Source organism: Medicago sativa, chromosome 6 (assembly GCF_051527215.1).
Source record: "Medicago sativa cultivar Bolivia chromosome 6, Bolivia_mono, whole genome shotgun sequence".
Taxonomy (NCBI): Eukaryota; Viridiplantae; Streptophyta; class Magnoliopsida; order Fabales; family Fabaceae; genus Medicago; species Medicago sativa.
Window position 1 is genome coordinate 52,935,404 of NC_140754.1, and position 25,013 is coordinate 52,960,416.

Consider the following 25,013-nt stretch of genomic DNA (forward strand, 5'->3'; position numbering starts at 1 on the left):
TTTACATCAATTGAATAGTTTTTAACAAATATGATGCTGGAAGAAACTCATCTTTAAAATTAGAAAGAAAAATTAATATCAAATGTCTCTAAAGTATATGGATGAGTCATATTTGGCCATTTAACTCATAATATACCTCACACAATAATTTTTAAATAATTAGAGTACGCTTTTATTAACCAACCTTTCATTATTATTATTTGGGAAATGTTAATGAGTGTCTCCGGAGCACTCTTTAAGGACTACAAGTAGCAAGTATTTGTGAAAAAGTGTGTAATCATTGCATCGAAAATCGAAATAATTGACTTTTTAAAAAATAATTGCTTATTTGGGATGCTTAAAGAGTGCCCCGGGAGCACTCGTTAACACGACCTTATTATTTATTTCTTAACTATTCTTTCATAATAAAGAGAATAAATCCAACATTATATTACGCTGCTATGTGATAAGTTCAATTTCTAGCTTCAAAGTATTGAGTTTATTTTTTTTTTTTGAAGAAGCAAAGTATTGAGTTTATTAGTCCACAAAGACATGGAAAATGAACCATTAATCTATTTTGATAATCAAAATTAATACTAGCTCTTTTTATTGTTCAATTTCAAAAATGGGCACTTTAAGTTTATAGAATGAAATTCTAGCGCACTTGTTTTAAAATGTTATGTCAGGTGTATTAACGTTTGCAATGTTCCGTTTCATGTTTCAACATCACATGATAAACAGAAATAAAAAACAAAAAAGTAAAAGACAGGAAATTAAAGAACACAATGAGTTTGTTCACCCAGTCCGACACAACACGCCTACGTATGGGGGCTACCAAGCCAGGAAGGAAATCCAATAATGTAGTCCTTATTTAATAGCTCTCAGCAAACTCCTCCTTTACACTATATGACCTATGACCTACCCGTCTAGACTTCAACCTAGGAACTCCTAGATCTGAGATCCCATCTCACTATCCTAATGGCCAATCACTGCCCCAGTGACCTATCAGACCTCAACCAAAACAAAAGTAGAAGTTACCTTCGAACATAATCAACTAGTACCTTGTTTCACAACTTCGGTCTAGTGCACAAGAGAATCAAACTCACACACGCAATCCTAAACAAGTATCACAGGCGACACAAGAAAGGCACACAATAAAGATTCTAAATTTGCATCACAAACGATACAAGAGTAGAATACATGCAGACTCAAACCCTAAAAATCTAACTTTTAGAATGACGGCTTGAATGAGCAGTTAAGTCTTGAAGTCTTCCTTTTATACTGAAGCAGCTTGGGCTAAATAAATCATTGGGCTTCAGCATGTTCCAGATTGGTTCAGCTAATCTGCAAAACAAGAATCAGAAACAATTTTGGAAAGTCCTAAAATGTCAGAACATTTGTAGGAGCGTTCCAAATCAATAATAAATATTACCTAAAATATAATATCTACTTTAGAAATATTCCACAACTGATTCTTAGATGATATGAGCGTTGCTTGATCAATAAGTTAAGGAAATATTGTTTCCTTAAACAATAACGGGCGCGTAAATAAAGGCATGAACCCAGGCACACTGAACCATCCCAGGATGTTGGAACATTGTATTCAACATCTTACAGAGTTGCCTAACCACATGTTGGAACATTGGCTCCAACTTACTGAACAAGCATATATGTTTTAGCAATAATGCAGCCAACACAAATACCCAACAATCTCCCCCTTTGGCAAATTTTTTGCTAAAACAAATTAAAACCAATACTTTTGAAACAGAGGGATACATAAGCAGTGGTGTCAATAGAGCCCCAAATTTCAAAGCCCACTCAAAAAAGCCCCAAATTTCAAAGGCCACTAAATTAAAGCCCCCTAATTCCCAAAATTATTTGGAGCCAAGTCCCACTATAAAATATATTTATTTGTGGGCCTAAAAAAACCCCATATTAATTATTTCAAATTTTTTTTTGGTAAAAAAATTATTTTACGGTAAAAAAAATTTCGGAAATATTTTTTTTACGGTAAAAGTTTTTTTTACGGTAAAAAAAATGTTTATAGAAATTTTGGGGTTGGGGCCGTTTGATTTTTTTATTTGTGAGCTTGCATAAATGTGGACCTTTTAATCTTGTGAGTTTTCAAGCCCCCTTACTATGTGGGCTGGGGCCAAAACTTCAAGGCCTCATGATATTGACACCTCTATACATAAGACCATTTCTCCAAGAGCGTGAACCCACACCAATGAAGAAAGAGCTTGCACACAGAATCCAAAGAGATACCTTAGATACACTTCCTCAAGTCATCACAAACATATATTCAAGAAGAAGGAGTAGCAGGTAGTATCACTCTAGAGATATCAAGAGTGTGCATACATAGAATACCTCACGAGTCTTCAATCGCAGCTTCAGCTGGCAGAGGTATTACACTGGATCAGAGACATGCAGCAGCGGATCAAATCAATAGCATAGTCTCAAGAGCAAAGGAAAAATATATTCCTAAGCTACAACTAAGGGAACATAAGTTCCTGTATAGAGCATGTTCCAACATCCTTCACCACAAGAGCAGAGGAAAAATAAATTCCTATGCTACATTCAGGGAACACAAATTCCCACACAGAAGTAGAGAGATGCAAGTTCTCTCAAGAGAAGAGGAAAACTAAGTTCCAATGCTACAAACATAGGATGTTCCAACATCCTTCAGAACGTCAGACAAGAGTACCAGCCACACATAGAGGCAAGGGAAAAAATAAATTTCCCATACCTGCAGAATGTTGCCACTAATCAACCATAGAAGCACAGGAAAATAAATTCCTACCATTACATGTGACAGACTTGGATGCCTTCAGAGTACTATCACCAACAACATATAGAAGCAAGGGAAAAACTAAATTCCCATACTTACAAGTGACAGACACAGATGTCTAAACTTCTGACTCAACATCCTTCACTCAACTTGGACTTAGCACAAGCACACATAGAAGTATCACTCCCCCTGAATATAAGAACTTATGAATGACTACTTACAGGAATATTCCATTACTCCCCCTGAATACATGCATACAACATAGACATAAGAAATTCAGGATCTGGGAATAAATCTTTCAAGGAATATTCACTAACTAGCAATCCTATCAGCATATACAAGCTAGCAGACCTATCAAAGGTCACACAAACACTTTGACTTTAAAAAGTCATACACACAGACATGTTCCATAATATAAAGAAGTAGAAGGGAATATGTACACTAAGAATTCTAAGAAAAATAAATTCTCAGAATTACATCAAGATGTTGCAGCTTTAGTGCCAACATCTGCGCAGGGTCTCACAAACATGTTCCAACCTACTATAGAGAAGCTGCAGGGAACATGTACGTCATCTGAGAAATTGATTCTCAGAAGCATCATCGAGATGTTCTAGCATAAGTACTAACATCTACACCAGTCTTCTATAGACACGTTCCAACATTCCAAAGAACATCAGCAAGGAACATGTACATTTACAAATGCTGAGAACAGATTCTCATATTATCATTAAGACCATCAAGATGTTGCAACATAAATGTCAACATCTATACATAACCTGACAGAGTTACAAAATAATTGCAACAACATGAATAACAGTCATATCATTCAGTCATACACAAACATGCATATAGATATATGCAAAAGAGCACATATACATAAAGACATAGGGAGTATAGATATCCAATTTTTCTCCCCCTTTTAGCCACAAAATATGCCAAACAGAAATTGTTGACAATATCAGGAGTACATCATAGCTTGTATACTCCACAAAACAAAGACGTGCAAAAAGTAGATATTTGACAGCACGCCTCACACCACAGATGATCAGGCCTCCTCATGCAGGCAAATTCCCAACTTGCCTCTTAGATTTTCAAATTGTTTAGCATCTAAAGTCTTGGTAAAGATATATGCCAATTGCTCCTCTGTGTCTACATGCTCAAGTGTCACAACCTTTTTTTCAACAAGATCTCTAATGAAATGATGTCGAATATCAATGTGCATTGTTCTGCTATGTTAAATAGGATTTTTGGAAATGTTGATAGCACTTAGATTGTCACAGTATAAGGTTAGAACATCTTGTTCCACATTATACTCCTTTAACATCTACTTCATCCAAACAAGTTGAGAACAACTACTCCCAGCTACTATGTATTCAGCTTCAGCAGTAGATAGAGACACACAGTTCTGTTTCATACTAAACTAGGAAATCAAATTATTTCCTAAAAAGAAGCATCCTCCAGAGGTACTTTTTCTGTCATTAGCAATTCCTGCCTAGTCAGCATCACAGTAGCCTATCAGCTTAGAGTTTTCACAGGATGAGTATAAGATTGCATAGTCACTGGTGCTATTGATATACTTTAGTATCCTCTTCACTTGAGTAAGATGACTCATCTTTGGTTCAGCTTGATACCTTGCACATACACCTATAGCAAAAGTGATATATGGCCTGCTGGCAGTAAGATATAGTAAACTTCCAATCATGCTTCTGTACCACTTTCATCCTTTGTCAGCTTCAAGGGAGTAGCAGCTGGAGTTCTCTTGTGACCACCATTGTCTAACCCAGATTTCTTCACAATGTTTTTAGCATATTTTCTCTGAGAGATAAAGATAGTATCCTCCATTTGTTTAACTTAAAGGCCAAGAAACTAGGTCATTTCACCAACTAAGCTCATTTCAAACTCAGACTACATTTGCTGAATAAAAAGTTAAATCATTTTGTTCGACATTCCTCTAAAAACAATGTCATAAACATATATCCGAGCAATCATCAGTATCCCATTATCATCTTTTACAAACAAGGTCTTGTTTGTGCCTCCTTTTCTATACCCTTGACCAACAAGAAATTAGTCAATCTCTCATACCAAGCCCTAGGTGTCTGCTTTAAGCTATACAAAGCTTTCTTCAATCTGTACATATGACTGGGAAAGCTGGGATCAATAAACCCTTTAGGTTGCTCAACATAGACTTCCTCAATTAAGTACCCATTCAAAAAGGCACTCTTTACATCCATTTGAAATAGCTTAAACTTGAGGATACATGATACACCTAGCAGTAATCTTATAGACTCCAGTCTAGCAACAGGTGCCAAAGTCCCATCAAAATCCAGACCCTCTATCTACGTGTAACTCTGAGCTACTAGTCTTGCTTTATTTCTGGTCAAAGTCCCATGTTCATCAGATTTGTTCTTGAAGATCCACTTGGTGCCTATCATATTTACACCTTCAGGTCTTGGAATTAAATCCCACACATCACTCCTTTTGAATTGATTAAGTTCTTCTTGCATTGCTTCAATCCAGAACTCATCTTCCAGTGCTTCTTTGACATTCTTAGGCTCAATCTTGGACACAAAATAGGAGTTGACAATAACATCAACTGTCCTCCTGGTTGTGACTCCTTCATCAGGATTCCCAATGATTAGGTCTTGAGGATGATTCTTCTGTATTCTTGTTGAAGGACCTTTAGTAGTGGACATCTGATCTGTCCCAGTATCCTCATTTTCATCCTTTTTTGGTTCAGATTCATTCACCTGAGAAGGTATATCAATTTCCTGAGTAGGTGTTTCAACATCAGCATCAACATCAGGATCTCTTTCTTTAGACACATCATCTATTACTACATTAATAGATTCCATCACAGTTTCAGTTTTGGAATTGAAAACCCTGTAGGCTCTACTGTTAGTAGAGTTGCCCAAAAAAATTACTTCATCAATCTTAGGATCCATCTTCCTCCTGTAATCTCTATCAGACAAGATGTAGCACTTGCTACCAAACACATGGAAATATTTAACAGTAGGTTTTCTTCCCTTCCATAGCTCATAGAGAGTTGTTGTGGTACCAGTTCTCAGTGTTACTCTATTGTGAACGTGACTCTAGCAGATTCTTGAAGAGTTGCTGTAAGTGTTTAAAGAAACGATAAGGTAAGTGTTTAGCATGAAGCATGACTCTAGCAGATTCTTGAAGAGTCCTATTCTTTCTCTCAACCACACCATTTTGTTAAGGATTTATAGGTGATGAGAATTCATGTTTGATTCCCTCTTCTGTACAATATTCGTCAAATCTAGAGTTTTCAAATTCAGTTCCAGGATCACTCCTGATTCTAACAATGCCACACCCCTTTTCTCTTTGTAATTGTGTACACAACTCTTCAAACACATCAAAAGTGTCTGATTTTTCTCTAATAAAGTTTACCCAAGTAAATCTAGAGAAATCATCAACAACTACAAGAACATACCATTTTCCACCAATGGTTTCAACCTTCATAGGTCCCATCAGATCCATGTGCAGAAGTTCAAGAACTTTAGAGGTTGCTTGATGTTCCAACCTTCGATGGGACATCTTTGTTTGTTTGCCAATCTGACATTCACCACATATGCTTCTTTCAAGATTCTTCAGATTTGGTAGACCTCTAATAGCTTCCTATGACAAGACTTTCTTCATCCCTTTCAGATGCAAATGACCCAACCTTTGATGCCACAAATTGATCTCTTCCTCTTTGCTTAAGAGACATGTTGAGATGAATGTCTCTTCTTGAGATACCCAAAGATAAAGGTTGTCTTTGGACCTTGTGCCCCTCATAAGAACTTCTCCTTTCTCATCTGAAATCTGACATTCTAGTTTGGTGAAGTTTACTTTCAGTCCTAGATCACATAGTTGATTAATTCTAATTAAATTGGCAGGTAATCCTTTAACTAGCAGCACATCATCAAGTCTTGGCAACCCATGTTTAATCAGGAATCCAATTCCTACAATCTTTCCTTTAGCTCCATCACCAAAAGTAACATATCTGGTAACATAAGGTCTTACATCTTCCAGATAAGTTCTACATCAGTCATATGTCTTGAACATCCACTATCAAAATACCAGTCCTCCTTCGATGATGCTCTGAGGGGTGTATGAGCAATTAACCCAGTCTTGTTGTTTCCGTGGTTCCATCCTTTATTGGATAGTTAATGCTGAAAATGCAAGAACTCTTATTGCAGCTTGAAGCAGTAGGGTCTAATTTGCCCCTTCTCTTTACAGTGATCACATACCCAAGACTTTGATTTCTTCTTAGTCTGATGTTCCTCTGGATGTTTGAACATTGACTCTGCTGATTTCATTCCAGTCTGTTCTTTCATCTGTTCCAGTTGAAGATTCAACCTTGATAGTTCATCATTGAGTTCTGAGATGTGAGCCAGATTATCAAACAGTTCATCTTGCAGATGTGCAATCTCCATTACTTATTCCTCAACTTTTTACGTTAATTCAGTATTTTTAGCCATCAGATCATAGTAGGATATAACAAGCTCATCATACGACATTTCTTCTTCACAAGACTCAGTATCTGACATAATTCTACCAACTAGGGCAGAGACATGATTAGCAGATTCATCTTTTACATCATCATCTAAGTCATCTTCATCAGACCAAACATAGCCAAAATTTTCTTTTGTTTCTTTAGAAAAGTGGCACATTCTGTTCTGATGTGACCATACCCTTCACATTCATGACATTGTACTCCTTTGTAGTGAGAGTCCATTTCATCAGGTCTTGTTACCTTCTCTTTACTAGGTGGATTGTCAATGTTGGGTCGGATGTTCTGACAATTTGACATGGACCTTTTGTCAAACCTTTTGAAAATCTTCTTGAACTGTCTCCCAAGAAGTGCCAGAGACTCTGTCATGTGTTCATCATCTTCTTGATTTGGTTGTGACTCATCAGGTTCTACACAAGAAGCAAAAGCAAACCCCTTGCCTTTCTTATTAGTTTTGCTGTTGACAGTTATTTCAAAATTTTACAAGAACCCTATCAATTTATCAACCTTCAAGCTTGAAATTTCCTTAGCCTCTTCAATAGCTGTAACTTTCATGTCAAACCTCTTAGGCAGAGATCTGAGAATTTTTCTGACTAGTTTTTCATCAGAAATTTTCTCTCCAAAAGACTCAAAAGAGTTTGCAATATCAAGAATATTCAGATGATAATCTTGAATACTTTCATCCTCCAGCATTGTCAAATTCTCAAACTTTGTAGTAACGAGTTGGAATTTAGCACTCTTTACCTTAGTAGTACCTTCATGAGCAGTTTTTAGAATTTCCCAAACATCCTTAGCCACAGTACATTGCTTGATCAACCTGAACATGTTCTTATCAACACCATTGAACAGAGCATTCAATGCCTTTGAGTTTCCAAGATCCAATTCATCTTCAACAACACTCCATTCTTCTTCTGGTTTCAACACATCAAACCTGTTCCCATCAGCATCAAGTGTCACAGGATGTTCCCAACCTTTCAGAACTACCTTCCTTGTCCATGATGCGTGATTTCTAGTAATCATAGTTAGAGCCATCCAATAGAGGGGGTCTGTTTACAAATCCACCTTCCTTATCCATGATGCTAGAATAGAATTCCCTGGAGCTCACCCTAAAACTGGCAGGGTGCCTGCTCTGATGTCAATTGAAATTCTAGCGCACTTGTTTTAATATGTTCTGTCAGATGTTTTAACGTTTGCAATGTTCTGTTTAATGTTTCAACATCACGTAATAAACAGAAATAAAAAAACAAGTAAAGACAGGAAAGTAAAGAACACAATGAGTTTGTTCACCCAGTTCGGCACAACACGCCTACGTCTGGGGGGCTACCAAGCCAGGAAGGAAATCCACTAGCGTAGTCCTTATTCAATAGCTTTCATCAAACTCCTAGTTTACACTATATGTCGTAGGACCTACCCGTTTAGACTTCAACCTAGGAACTCCTAGATCTGAAATCCCATCTCACTATCCTAATGGGCAGTCATTGCCCCAGTGACCTATCAGACCTCAACCAAAACAAAAGTAGAAGTTACCTTCAAACACAATCAACTAGTACCTTATTTCACAACTTTGGTCTAGTGCACAAGAGTATCAAACTCACACTCATAGTCCTAAACAAGTATCACAGGCGACACAAGAAAGGCACACAGTAAAGATTCTAAACTTGCATCACAAACGATACAAGAGTAGAATACATGAATACTCAAACCCTAAAAATCTAACTTTTAGAATGACAGCTTGAATGAGTAATTAGGTCTTGAAGTCTTCCTTTTATACTGAAGCAACTTGGGCTAAATAAATCATTGGGCTTCAGCATGTTGCAAATCGGTTCAGCTAATCTGCAAAACAAGAATCAGAAACAATTCTGGAAAGTCCTAAAATGTCGGAACATTTGTAGGAGCGTTCCAAATCAATAATAAATATTTCCTAAAATATAATATCTAGTTTAGAAATATTCCACAGCTGATTCTTAGATGGTATGCACGTTTCTTGATCAATAAGTTAAGGAAATATTGTTTCCTTAAACAACAACGGGCGCGCGTACATGAAGGCTTGAACTCAGGCACACTGAACCGTGCCAGGATGTTGGAACATTGTATACAACATCTTACAGAGTTGTCTAACCACATATTGGAACATTGGTTCCAACTTACAGAACAAGGATATTTGTTTTAGCAATAATGCAGCCAACACAAATACCCAACATAGATCCACCAAGACATAGAAAATGAACCATTCATCTATTTTCATTAAAATAACATTATTAAACAACAATTGGAACACATACATGTCCGCCAACAGTGGTTAATTTGATGGCAATTGCAATCAGTAAGAAATAAACATATAAAATATTTATTGTATGAAAACAATTAAATTTAGCAGTAACAAAAAGGAAAGTAATCAAGTGATGAATAAAAAAGTATATATGAAAAGACAACACATAAAATTTATGACTTAAAAGGCAAAGAATCAAATGTAGTACATTAGATCTTTTTTTTTTTATATATACTTTACCGATTGATAGTTTTTTTTATAATTATGTTTTTGTAAGAAATTTGTCGTTATAATTAAACAAAAATTTTAAATGTCTATAAAGAACTTTATTGAATCAAATTTGTCCCCTTAGCTCCTATAAGATATTTAATATATATAACATGGTTTGATCACATTATATAGTAAAACCCCTCTATTTATGTTTACATCAATTGAATAGTTTTTAATAAATAAGATGCTGGAAGAAACTTATCTTTAAAATTAGAAAAAAAAAAATCAAATGTCTCTAAAGTATATGGATGAGTCATATTTGGCCATTTAACTCATAATATACCTCACACAATAATTTTTAAATAATTAGAGTTCGTTTTTATTAACCAACCTTTCATTATTATTATTTGGGAAATGTTAATGAGTGCCCTCGGGACACTCTTTAAGGACTACAAGTAGCAAGTATTTGTGAAAAAATTGTAATCATTGCATCGAAAATCAAAATAATTGACTTTTTAAAAAATTAATTGCTTATTTGGGATGCTTAAAGAGTGCCCCGGGGGCACTCGTTAACAAGACCCTTATTATTTATTTCTTAACTATTCTTTCATAATAAAGAGAATAAATCCAACATTATATTACGCTGCTATGTGATAAGTTCAATTTCTAGCTTCAAAGTATTGAGTTTATTGGTCCACAAAGACATGGAAAATGAACCATTAATCTATTTTGATAATCAAAATTAATACTAGCTTTCTTTTTATTGTTCAATTTCAAAATGGGCTCTTTGAGTTTATAGATTGAAATTCTAGCGCACTTGTTTTAATATGTTATGTCAGATGTTTTAACGTTTGCAATGTTCCGTTTAATGTTTCAACATCACGTGATAAACAGAAATAAAAAACAAGAAAGCAAAAGACAGGAAATTAAAGAACACAATGAGTTTCTTCACCCAGTTCGGCACAACACGCCTACGTCTAGGGGCTACCAAGCCAGGTAGGAAATCCATTAGTGTAGTCCATATTTAACAGCTCTCAGCAAACTCCTCGTTTACACTATATTTACACTATATGACCTATGACCTAACCGTCTAGACTTCAACCTAGGAACTCCTAGATATGAGATTCCATCTCACTATCCTAATGATCAGTCACTGCCCCAGTGACCTATCAGACCTCAATCAAAATAAAAGTAGAAGTTACCTTCCAACACAATCAACTAGTACCTTGTTTCACAACTTCGGTCTAGTGCACAAGAGTATCAAACTCACACACACACTCCTAAACAAGTATCACAGGCGACACAAGAAAGGCACACAATAAAGATTCTAAACTTGCATCACAAACGATACAAGAGCAGAATACATGCAGACTCAAACCCTAAAAATCTAACTTTTAGAATGATGGCTTGAATGAGCAATTAGGTCTTAAAGTCTTCCTTTTATACTGAAGCAGCATGGGCTAAATAAATCATTGGGCTTCAGCATGTTGCAGATTGGTTCAGCTAATCTGCAAAACAAGAATCAGAAACAATTCTGGAAAGTCCTAAAATGTCAGAACATTTATAGGAGCATTCCAAATCAATAATAAATATTTCCTAAAATTTAATATCTACTTTAGAAATATTCCACAGCTGATTCTTAGATGATATTAGCATTGCTTGATCAATAAGTTAAGGAAATATTGTTTCCTTAAACAATAACGGGCGCGCGTACATGAAGGCATGAACACAGCCACACTGAACCATGTCAGGATGTAGGAACACTATATTCAACACCTTACAGAGTTGCCTAACCACATGTTGGAACATTGTCTCCAACTTGCAGAACAAGCATATTTGTTTTAGCAATAATGCAGCCAACACATACCCAACAATCTCCCCCTTTGGAAAATTTTTGGCTTAAACAAATTAAATCCAATACTTATGAATCAGAGGGATACAGAAGATCATTTCTCCAAGAGTATGAACCCACACCAATGAAGAAACAGCTTGCACACAGAATCCAAAGAGATACCTTAGATACACTTCCTCAAGTCATCACAAACACATATTCAAGAAGAAGGATTTGCAGATAGTATCACTCTAGAGATAGCAAGAGTGTGCATACATAGAATACCTCACGAGTCTTCAATCGTAGCTTCAGCTGGTAGATGTATTACACTGGATCAGAGACATGCAGCAGCGGATCAGATCAATAGCACAGTCTCAAGAGCAAAGGAAAAATAAATTCCTAAGCTACAACTAGGGAGCATAAGTTCCTATACAGAGGATGTTCCAACATCCTTCACCACAAGAGCAGAGGAAAAATAAATTCCTATGCTACATTCAGGGAACACAAATTCCCACACAGAAGTAGAAAGATGCAAGTTCTGTAACGCCCTCCTTTTTATTTAATTATTTTTATTAAGTTAGAGTCTATTTATGTGATTTATTTAAATATGTGAGGTGTTAGTATTTTATTAAGTGGCATTATTCTATTATTTATTAGAATATGAGAATTATTAGTGTAAGTAGAATTGGAGGTTAAAATAGAAAGAAGAATAAGTTATTGGGCCTAAATAGATTTAAGAAGAGTGATTAGTATTATAAATACAAAAGCTTAGGTTAGAAAGAGTTTTATGTTAAACCGCTTTTTGAAAAAGAGGAGATCAAGTGAGAAGAGAAGAAAGAGGAGAACTCAGAGAGAACCCTAGGAATGAAGAACGCTGCTTTAAGATTTCAGAAAAAACAATCTAAGGTAAGGGTGAGACTATCCTCCACTAATATTTAGTATGTAGATCATTAGATTGCATCTAACGTGTTTTAGGATGAGTTTTGTAAGATTTATGAGAATTAGGGTTTGAGTGAGAATTGATGATTAAGTGATGAAAAACCGTTGAATTGAGGTATGGGGGGAGTCTCTATTCACCGTAAGTTGCATGATCATATGGGTAGTGAAGGGTTGTTAATTTTCATTGTTTTCTAACTTTGTTAAATTCGTGTTGTTTGATATTGATGTAAATATATATATTTGATTTGTCGAGTTATTTAGATTATAGTTTGTTGAATTATTTATTTGGGATTTATGTTTGTTTCTCTGAACTTAATTGATAAATTGTTACATAGAAGTACACAAATTAATTCTCTATCACATAAAGAAAAAGAAAAACGTGATATGCATCAGGTAAAAGGCAAATCATCTTTTCTTTATTTGGTTTATTTTGCAATCATATAATAATTAATTACAAACACAGTATATATGAATATGCCAAGTTGTGTTTTGTTAAAAGAAGAAGAAATGATCCACATTCTAAGGAACCGAAAACTTGTGATTGGTACCTTCCTGTTTGATTAGAAAATTTTCTTTCTTTTTGGTTGTTATTAGTTTTCTTTTCGTGCTGTATATATTCATTATAATTCGTTATCATTATAAATATAATGTTTATTTGAATTAAACCCATGAAACATAGTTTTAAGGTTCTTGTAATTTAAATGCTTTAGGAACTAGGGCCAATATTCAATAACTACCTTATGGATAAACTCAAGATCAATTATCCTGGATTATGATTTTTATGTCTTGCTCTTGCCTAATTACTAAGAAGATTATGAGATATGAGTAGTAGCTATTTTCTTAATTTTAAGCCAAATCAAGACGTATCCTGTTAATTTAATACTATACATCTATTTTACTCTAGTCTACAATAGTGTTTTATGAATAATATATAGCTATACATGTATATTATGAGATTAATGTAGTGCATGACTTGGTAAGAACTGGTCGTGTCGCAAGTAACTAACTACATTTAATTAGCCTCCCAACCTATACATATACTGATCTACTAGTTAAGGGATTAAAACTGGAGAATGATAGACGTAGCGAGGACTCAATGTAATCAAAGTAACCATGGATACAAGTTCTATGAAATTTTAGTTAAGATGCTTTTAAATTCCTTATATTATATTTGATGCTTTATTAGTGTCGTTAAAGGTGTGTCGACATGCACTTATGTTGTGGAGGTTTAAGGTAAGCTTTGCCATCTTGATAGATATACCCAATTCATTTAGTAGCACACTTTTGAGGTTACACCTCAATTTTATTCTTAGTAAATAAAGGATAATTATAAGAATATATATGTGCGGTTCGTGTAATTTTTATTAGTAATCAAAGGTAAAAAGCTTGATAATTAGGTTTCTAAATTACAATTTTTATTTAGTAATTAGTATTATATGCATATGTTTTTCTTCTTCTTTTAATTCGATGAATTGAATCGATGTGTTGTTTAACTATGTAATTGATGTATTATTTGATGTGTTATTCGAAGATGTGTGATTTAAAGATGGGTTATATAAAGATGTGATCTTGTTATTTATGCACTATATATATGTGTTAATTATGAAGCTTATGATGATGCGATGTTTAAGATGTTGTTGATTATCATTTGATGCTGTTGTACTATGATGCTGATATGAGATGAATTATTTATATGCTGCATATACTGCTGAGTCTTATTTAAGATGTAAGTGTCGGTCTAAGTCAAGGAGTTATAAGATGTTCATGAAGTTCTAAGACGTAAGATGTTGAGTCCATGCATACTCATTTAAAGATGAGGGCTCATGCCCTGGAGCTTTTGCTCAACCAGAGACGAGGGCTCATGCCCTAGGAGCTTTTGCTCAATAGCGACGAGGGCTTATGCCCTAGGAGTATATTTATGCTCAATAGCGACGAGGGCTTATGCCCTAGATTGGTACCACATGCATTTGCATTTTCATGATGATCAAAGATGGTTTAAGACGTTAAGAGTTGCATAGTCGAGTCTAGATACATTGTCAAGTCAAGTTGTTAAGTTGTGATGTTTTAACGAATTACTTTGTGATGCCTTTTAGTATGATGATATGTGACGATGATTGTGACCGTTATATAATGATATATTGCTAAGATGTATTTGATTATAATTGTTAAATTATAAGATTTTTATATTGTTAAATGTAATTTATGATTTATGAGCTTAATATTATTGTTTGAGAAATCTCACCCCTTCTGCTTGAAAATGTTGCTCTTCGTATGGGTAACTTGCAGGTAATCAAGATTAGTTGCGGTCGTGGGTGACTATCTTTCACTGTGTCCTTAGGTGCTCTGATACGTAACGGGATGGGGCTTGCTTTCATATCTATTCCTTACGTGTCTTTTATGAACTTTTATGAATAAGTATTGAATCGAATTATGAGATTTTCTGAGAAGGCCTGCGTGCCAAGACTTTTACGATACTGAACTATTTTCCGCTGCGTAGTTTCAGATTTTATGATGTTGAACTTTGAAGGATAATTATTATTATCTAATTATGATTTTTAAGAAGTATGTGACATTCCGTTTACGAAATAAAGTACTCTGATTTATATGAAATTTTTCTGTTGGGGAAAACGGGGTGTTACAAGTTCTCTCAAGAGCAGAGGAAAAATAAGTTCCAATGCTACAAACATAGGATGTTCCAACATCCTTCAGAACGTCAGACAAGAGTACCAGCCACACATAGAGGCAAGGGAAAAAATAAATTTCGCATACCTACAGAATGTTGTCACTAACCAACCATAGAAGCACAGGAAAATAAATACCTACCATTACATGTGACAGACTTGGATGCCTTCAGAGTACTGTCACCAACAACATATAGAAGCAAGGGAAAAACCAAATTCCCATACTTACAAGTGACAGACACAGATGTCTAAACTTCTGACTCTACATCCTTCACTCAGCTTGGACTTAGCACAAGCACACATAGAAGTATCACTCCCCCTGAATATAAGAACTTATGAGTGGCTACTTACAAGAATATTCCATTACTCCCCCTGAATACATGCATACAACATAGACATAATAAATTCAGGATCTGGGCAAAAATCTTTCAAGGAATATTCACTAACTAGAAAACCTATTAGCATATACAAGCTAGCAGACCTATCAAAGGTCACACAAACACTTAGACTTTAAAAAGTCATACACACAGGCATGTTCCATAATATAAAGATATAGCAGGGAATATATACACTAAGAATTCTAAGAAAAATAAATTCTCGGAATTACATGAAGATGTTGCAGCTTTAGTGCCAACATCTGCACAGGGTCTCACAAACATATTCCAACCTACTATAGAGCAGCTGCAGGGAACATGTACATCATCTGAGAAATTGATTCTCAGAAGCATCATAGAGATGTTCTAGCACAAGTACTAACATCTACACTAGTCTTCTACAGACACGTTCCAACATTCCAGAGAACATCAGCAAGGAACATGTACATTCACAAATGCTGAGAACAGATTCTCATATGATAATTAAGGCCATCAAGATGTTGCAACATAAATGTCAACATCTACCATAACCTGCCAGAGTTGCAAAATAATTGCAACTACATGAATAGCAGTCAAATCATTCATTCATACACAAACATGCATATAGATATATTTAAAAGAGCACATATACATAAAGACATAGGGAGTATAGATATCTAATTTTTCTCCCCCTTTTAGCCATAAAATATGCCAAACAGAAATTGTTAAGAATATCAGAAGTACATCATAGCTTGTATACTCCACAAAACAAAGACGTGCAAAAAGTAGATATTTGACAGCACGCCTCACACCACAATTGATCAGGCCTCCTCATGCAGGAAAATTCCCAACTTGCCTCTTAGATTTTAAAATTGTTTAGCATCTAAAGTCTTGGTAAAGATATCTGCAGTTGCTCCTCTGTGTCTACATGCTCAAGTGTCACAACCTTTTTTTCAACAAGATCTCTAATGAAATGATGTCGAATATCAATGTGCTTTGTTCTGCTATGTTAAAATAGGATTTTTGGAAATGTTGATAGCACTTAGATTGTCACAATATAAGGTTAGAACATCTTGTTCCACATTATACTCCTTCAGCATATGTTTCATCCAAACAAGTTGAGAACAACTACTCCTAACTGCTATGTATTCAGCTTCAGAGACACACAGTTCTGTTTCTTACTAAACCAGGAAATCAGATTATTTCCTAAAAAGAAGCATCCTCTAGAGGTACTTTTTCTGTCATCAGCACTTCTTGCCCAGTCAGCATCACAGTAGCCTATCAGCTTAGAGTTTTCATAGGATGAGTATAAGATTCCATAGTCACTGGTGCTATTGATATACTTTAGTATCCTCTTCACTTGAGTAAGATGACTCATCTTTGATTCAGCATGATACCTTGCACATACACCTACAACAAAAGTGATATCTGGCCTGCTGGCAGTAAGATATAGTAAACTTCCAATCATGCTTCTGTACATGCTTTGATCAACTGATATACCACTTTCATCCTTTGTCAGCTTCAAGTTACTAGCAGCTGGAGTTCTCTTGTGACCACCATTATCTAACCCAAATTTCTTCACAATGTTTTTAGCATATTTGCTCTGAGAGATAAAGATAGTATCCTCCATTTGTTTAACTTGAAGGCCAAGAAAATAGGTTAATTCACCAACTAAGCTCATTTCAAACTCAGACTACATTTACTGAATAAAAAGTTAAATCATTTCGTTCAACATTCCTCCAAAAACAATGTCATCAACATATATCTGAGCAATCATCAGTATCCCATTATCATTTACAAACAAGGTCTTGTTTTTGCCTCCTTTCATGTACCCTTGACCAACAAAAAATTGAGTCAATCTCTCATACCAAGCTCTAGGTGCCTGCTTTAAGACATACAAAGCTTTCATCAATCTGTACACATGACTGGGAAAGCTGGGTTCAATAAACCCTTTAGGTTGCTCAACATAGACTTCATCATTTAAGTACCCATTCAAAAAGGAACTCTTTACATCAATTTGAACTTGCTTAAACTTGAGGATACATGATACACCTATCAGTAATCTTATAGACTCCAGTCTAGCAACAGGTGCAAAAATCTCATTAAAATCCAGACCCTCTATCTGAGTGTAACTCTGAGCTACTAGTCTTGCTTTATTTCTGGTCACAGCTAATTTGTTCTTGAAGATCCACTTGGTGCCTATCACATTTACACCTTCTGGTCTTGGAACTAAATCCCACACATCACTCCTTTTGAATTGATTAAGTTCTTCTTGCATTGCTTCAATCCAGAACTCATCTGCCAGTGCTTCTTTGACATTCTTAGGCTCAATCTTGGACACAAAATAGAAGTTGACAATAACTCCAACTGACCTTCTGGTTGTGATTCCTTCATCAGGATTCCCAATGATTAGGTCTTATGGATGATTCTTCTGTATTCTTGTTGAAGGACCTTAAGTAGTGGACATCTGATCTGTCCCAGTATCCTCATTTTCATCATTTTCAAGTTCAAATTCATTCACCTGAGTAGGTATATCTATTTCCTGAGTAGGTGTTTCAACATCAGCATCAACATCAGGAACTCTTTCTTTAGGTACATCATTTATTACTACATTAATAGATTCAATCACAGTTTCAGTTTTGGAATTGAAAACCCTGTAGGCTCTGCTGTTAGTAAAGTAGCCCAAAAAAATTCCTTCATCACTCTTAGGATCCATCTTCCTCCTGTAATCTCTATCAGACAAGATGTAACACTTGCTACCAAACACATGGAAATATTTAACAGTAGGTTTTCTTCCCTTCCATAGCTCATAGAGAGTTGTTGTGGTGCCAGTTCTCAGTGTTACTCTGTTGTGAATGTGACACGCTGTGCTCATAGCTTCAGCCCAGAAACGATAAGGTAAGTGTTTAGCATGAAGCATGACTCTAGCAGATTCTTGAAGAGTCCTATTCTTTCTCTCAACCACACCATTTTGCTGAGGAGTTATAGGTGATGAGAATTCATGTTTGATTCCCTCTTTTGTACAATATTCATCAAATCTAGAGTTTTCAAATTCAGTTCCATGATCACTCCTGATTCTAACAATGCCACACCCCTTTTCTCTTTGTAATTGTGTACACAACTCTTTAAACACATCAAAAGTGTCTGATTTTTCTCTAATAAAGTTTACCCAAGTGAATCTAGAGAAATCATCAACAACCACAAGAATATACCTTTTTCCACCAATGGTTTCAACCTTCATAGGTCCCATCAGATCCATGTGCAGAAGTTCAAGAACTTTAGAGATTGCTTGATGTTCCAACCTTCGATGGGACATCTTTGTTTGTTTGCCAATCTGACATTCACCACGTATGCTTCTTTCAACATTCTTCAGATCTGGTAGACCTCTAATAGCTTCCGATGACAAGGCTTTCTTCATCCTTTTAAGATGCAAATGACCCAATCTTTGATGCCACAAATTGATCTCTTCCTCTTTGCTTAAGAGACATGTTGAGATGAATGACTCTTCATGAGATACCCAAAGATAAAAGTTGTCTTTGGACCTTGTGCCTCTCATAAGAACTTCTCCTTTCTCATCTGAAATCTGACATTCTAGTTTGGTGATGTTTACTTTCAGTCCTAGATCACATAGTTGAATAATTCTAATTAAATTGGAAGTTAATCCTTTAACTAGCAGCACATCATCAAGTCTTGGCAACCCATGTTTAATCATGTTTCCAATTCCTACAATATTTCCTTTAGCTCTATCACCAAAAGTAACATAGCTGGTAACATAAGGTCTTACATCTTCCAGATAAGTTTCTACACCAGTCATATGTCTTGAACATCCACTATCAAAATACCAGTCCATTTTAGATGATGCTCTGAGGGATGTATGAGCAATTAACCCAGTCTTGTTGTTTCTGTGGTTCCATCCTTTCTTATAGTTTCTGCTATAAATGCAGGAAATCTTCTTCCAGCATGAAGCAGTAGGGTCTAATTTGCCCCTTCTCCTTACAGTGATCACATACCCAAGACTTTGATTTCTTCTTAGTCTGATGTTCCTCTGGATGTTTGAACATTGACTCTGCTAATTTCATTCCAGTCTGTTCTTTCATCTGTTCCAGTTGAAGATTCAACCTTGATAGTTCATCATTGAGTTCTGAGATGTGAGCCAGATTATCAAACCGTTCATCTTGCAGATGTGCAATCTCCAATGCTTATTTCTCATCTTTTTGGGTTAATTCAGTATTTTTAGCCATCAAATCATAGTAGGATATAACAAGCTCATCATACGACATTTCTTCCTCACAAGACTCACTATCTGACATAATTCTACCAGCTAGGGCAGATACATGATTAGCAAATTCATCTTTTACATCATCATTTGAGTCATCTTCATCTGACCAAGGCACAACCAAACTTTTCTTTTGTTTCTTTAGAAAAGTGGCACATTCTGTTCTGATGTGACCATACCCTTCACATTCATGACATTGTACTCCTTTGTAGTGAGAGTCCATTTCATCAGGTCTTATTACCTTCTCTTTACTATGTTGATTGTCAATGTTGGGTCGGATGTTCTGACAATTTGACCTGGACCTTCTGTCAAACCTTTTGAAAATCTTCTTGAACTGTCTCCCAAGAAGTGCCAGAGACTCTACCATGTGGTCATCATCTTCTTGATTTGGTTGTGACACATCAGGTTCTACACTAGAAGCAAAAGCAAACCCCTTGCCTTTCTTATTAGTTTTGTTGTTGATAGTTATTTCAAAATTTTACAAGGACCCTATTAATTCATCAACCTTCAAGCTTGAAATGTCCTGAGCGTCTTCAATAGCTGTAACTTTCATGTCAAACCTCTTAGGCAGAGATCTGAGAATTTTTCTGACTAGTTTTTCATCAGAAATTTTCTCTCCAAGAGACTCAAAAGAGTTTTGCAATATCATGAATATTCAAATGATAATCTTGAATACTTTCATCCTCCAGCATTGTCAAATTCTCAAACTTTGTAGTAAGGAGTTGGAATTTAGCACTCTTTACCTAGTAGTACCTTCATGAGCAGTTTTGAGAATTTCCCAGTCTTGTTGACTAATGCTAATTAAATTGGCAGTGAATCCTTTAACTAGCAGCACATCATCAAGTCTTGGCAACCCATGTTTAATTAGGTTTCCAATTCCTACAATCTTTCCTTTAGCTCCATCACCAAAAGTAACTTAGCTGGTAACATAAGCTCTTACATCTTCAAGATAAGTTTCTACACCAGTCATATGTATTGAACATCCACTATCAAAATACCAGTCCTCTTTAGATGATGATATGAGGGATGTATGAGCAATTAACCCAGTCTTGTTGTTTCTATAGTTGCATCCTTTCTTGGATAGTTTCTGTTGAAAATGCAAGAACTCTCCTTGCAGCTTGAAGCAGTATGGTCTAATGTGTCCCTTCTCTTTACTGTGATCACATACCCAAGACTTTGATTTCTTCTTAGTCTGATGTTCCTCTGGATGTTTGAACATTGACTCTGCTGATTTCATTCCAGTCTGTTCTTTCATCTGTTCCAGTTGAAGATTCAACCTTGACATTTCATCATTGAGTTTTGAGATGTTAGCCAGATTATCAAACCGTTCATCTTGCAGATGTGAAATCTCCCATGCTTATTCCTAAACTTTTTGGGTTAATTCAGTATTTTTAGCCATCAGATCATAGTAGGATATAACAAGCTCATCATACGACATTTCTTCCTCACAAGACTCAGTATCTGACATAATTCTACCAGCTAGGGCAGAGACATGATTAGCAAATTCATCTTTTACAGCATCATCTGAGTCATCTTCATCTGACCAAGGCACAACCAAACTTTTCTTCTGTTTCTTTAGAAAAGTGGCACATTCTGTTCTGATGTGACCATACCCTTCACATTCATGACATTGTACTCCTTTGTAGTGAGAGTCCATTTCATCAGGTCTTATTACCTTCTCTTTACTATGTTGATTGTCAATGTTGGGTCGGATGTTCTGATAATTTGACCTGGACCTTCTGTCAAACCTTTTGAAAATCTTCTTGAACTGTCTCCCAAGAAGTGCCAGAGACTCTGCCATGTGTTCATCATCTTATTGATTTGGTTGTGACACATCAGGTTCTACACTAGAAGCAAAAGCAAACCCCTTGCCTTTCTTATTAGTTTTGTTGTTGATAGTTATTTCAAAATTTTACAAGGACCCTATTAATTCATCAACCTTCAAGCTTGAAATGTCCTGAGCGTCTTCAATAGCTGTAACTTTCATGTCAAACCTCTTAGGCAGAGATCTGAGAATTTTACAAACTAGTTTTTCATCAGAAATTTTCCCTCCAATAGACTTAAAAGATTGCAATATCAAGAATATTCAGATGATAATCTTGAATACTTTCATCCTCCAGCATTGTCAAATTCTCAAACTTTGTAACACACTGTAAAGATTCTAAACTTGCATCACAAACGATACAAGATCAGAATACATGAAGACTCAAACCCTAAAAATCTAACTTTTAGAATGACGGCTTGAATGAGTAATTAGGTCTTGAACTCTTCCTTTTATACTGAAGCAGCTTGGGCTAAATAAATCATTGGGCTTCAGCATGTTGCAGATCGGTTCAGCTAATCTGCAAAACAAGAATCAAAAACAATTCTGGAAAGTCCTTAAACGTCGGAACATTTATAGGAGCGTTCCAAATCAACAATAAATATTTCCTAAAATATAATATCTACTTTAGAAATATTCCACAGCTGATTCTTAGATGATATGCGCGTTGCTTGATCAATAAGTTAAGGAAATATTGTTTCCTTAAACAATAACGGGCGCGTGTACATGAAGGCATGAACCCAGGCACACTGAACCGTGTCAGGATGTTGGAACATTGTATCCAACATCTTACAGATTTGCCTAATCACATGTTGGAACATTGGTTCCAACTTACAGAACAAGGATATTTGTTTTTGCAATAATGCAGCCAACACAAATACCCAAAATAGATCCACCAAGACATGGAAAATGAACCATTCATCTATTTTCATTATAATAACATTATTAAACAACAATTGGAACACATACATGTCCGCCAACAGTGGTTAATTTGATGGCAATTACAATCAGGAAGAAATAACCACATAAAATATTTATTTTACGAAAACAATTAAATTTAGCAGTAACAAAAAGGAAAGTAATCAAGTGATGAATAAAAAGTATATATGAAAAGGCAACACATAAAATTTATGGCTTAAAAGGCAAAGAATCAAATGTAGTACATTAGATCTTTTTTTTTTATTTTTATATTTTACCGATTTATAGTTTTTTTTTATAATTATGTTGTTGTAAGAAATTTGTCGTTATAATTAAAAAAAAATTTAAATGTCTCTAAAGAACATTATTGAATCAAATTTGTCCCCTTAGCTCCTATAAGATATTTAACATATATAAAATGGTTTGATCACATTATATAGTAAAATCCCTCTATTTATGTTTACATCAATTGAATAGTTTTTAGGCATAAACTCACTTTTCACCCCTTAAGTTTTAAAGTGTAGCGATTTTGGCCCCCTATTAAAAAAATAGCCAAAGTCCCCCCCTCATGTTTAGTCCCTTTTGCAAAACACCAATTTTGACCCGGTCAATCCTACATGTTATGCCACATGTGTTTTTTTATAAATAAAAAATAAATAAAAATACCACATGTATATAAATGAAATTAAATAAATAAGAAAAGGAAATGAAAGAAGGAATTGAACGTGAATTCAAAATCTTGAAAATAGAAAGGGAACAATATCAACAACAACACACATTTCTCCCATCACAAATTCAATCGAACTAATTTATCTCTAATTTTAGATTGAAACATCTAACTTGAGGCTCAACAAAATGCTTCATATTTCTCAAGAATATTGAAAATTATCTTTTTGAAACATGCTTCCATAGCGATTGACTGGTTTTGTAACTGGTGACAAACGAGAAGTGTTGGTTAATGAAGTTGTTGTTTGTTTAACCTCGTTTTGATTCATTATCTTTGTTTAGGATTTGATGGATGAGTTTTGTGGAGTTTTCTGGGATTGGTTGATTGAGTTTTCTGGGTTTGATGTAGTAGGGGAAGAAAAGAAGAAAACTCGTGTGCTTCTCTCTTCAATGATTTTTTATTTTATTTTTGAAATACATGTGTGGCATTTATATTTATTTTTAATTCAAAAAATTCAAAATTGGCAATTTTTATGACATGTGGCGTGACATGTAGGATTGACAAAGTCAAAATAGGTGTTTCGCAAAAGGGACTAAACATGACGGAGGGACTTTTGCTATTTTATTAATAGGGGGAGAAAATTGCTACACTATAGAACTTAAAGGGTGAAAATTGTGTTTAAGCGTGGTTTTTAATAAATATGTTGTGGAAAAAACTTGTCTTTAAAATTAGAAAAAAACATTAAATGACTCAAAAGTATACTATTGAATCATATTAGACCTTTTATCTTCTATAATATACCTCACACAATAATTTTTCAAATAATTAGTGTTCTGGACTGGCCAAAAGGATCATTGGCCCATTTAGTTAGGCACAATACAATCCAAAGCCCAAACACCACGTTTGACAAAGTTACTTGCGACACACCTCTTCCACACAAGGGGGGTGCACGGAACGAAAGAGACTGGTTCAGACAAACCACAACGTCTCTTTGCACGTTCCCGCAATAAACTCTCTGACGGTTACACTTCCCACAATTTCGTAACCGCCAGAGCCAGCTGTGCCATTACAACGGCTCTGCAGCCCTCCACCTCTATAAATAGGGGACTCACAATAGTCCCCAAAGTAGAATCTCTCTCTCTTCCTTCTAAATCATCACTCTCTGATCTTTACTGACTTTAGCGTCGGAGTGCCTGCAGGTACACACCCTACATCCGCTCCAAGAAGCATTATGACGCATTCCACCACCGTCACAACCATCGCATTCAAAGCACCGGACCTTCTGATCAGATACGATCAGTGGCGCCATCTGTGGGAAACATATAAGCTCTCCCCCGTTTTTATACTCCTAAAAACCAAAGCTTTCCAAAAAAACTACCATGGCTGCCAACGGTGCCAATTCCCAGATACGAAGTGAGGTATGCATCCCTCAACGGGATGGTATGACATCCTCACCTTCACCTGTGGACTCACCCAGGGAGGAACCAGCTCAGATAGTTCCTCTCCAACAAAGGCCACTACAGGGTCCCCTACGACCTATAGAGACACCTCAAGATACCACACCAACCAGTGCCCTCGTCGGTAACCTGATCCACACGGTTCAACGACAGACATCGTTAATCGAGGAACAGAACCAACACATGATGGATCTGGAGCAAGCACGCCACCTCGTCCAGACCAAACATACTCCTTCCCCAGTACGTAACAGAAGGGGAATGAGCCATCGCCGATCATGTTCCAGATCCCCTCAACAATCAATTAGTGTCA

The 25,013-nt window shown here is 35.7% G+C and overlaps 1 long non-coding RNA gene across 1 annotated transcript; it reads left to right on the forward strand.

The window, feature by feature from the left end:
• Window positions 1–12,510: 12,510 nt before the first annotated feature.
• On the forward strand, window positions 12,511–15,139 carry LOC146915622 (uncharacterized). The gene is made up of 2 exons (XR_015014683.1): window positions 12,511–12,922; window positions 14,816–15,139. It is a non-coding gene; the product is annotated as an uncharacterized LOC146915622 (long non-coding RNA).
• The last annotated feature ends 9,874 nt before the right edge of the window (window positions 15,140–25,013 follow it).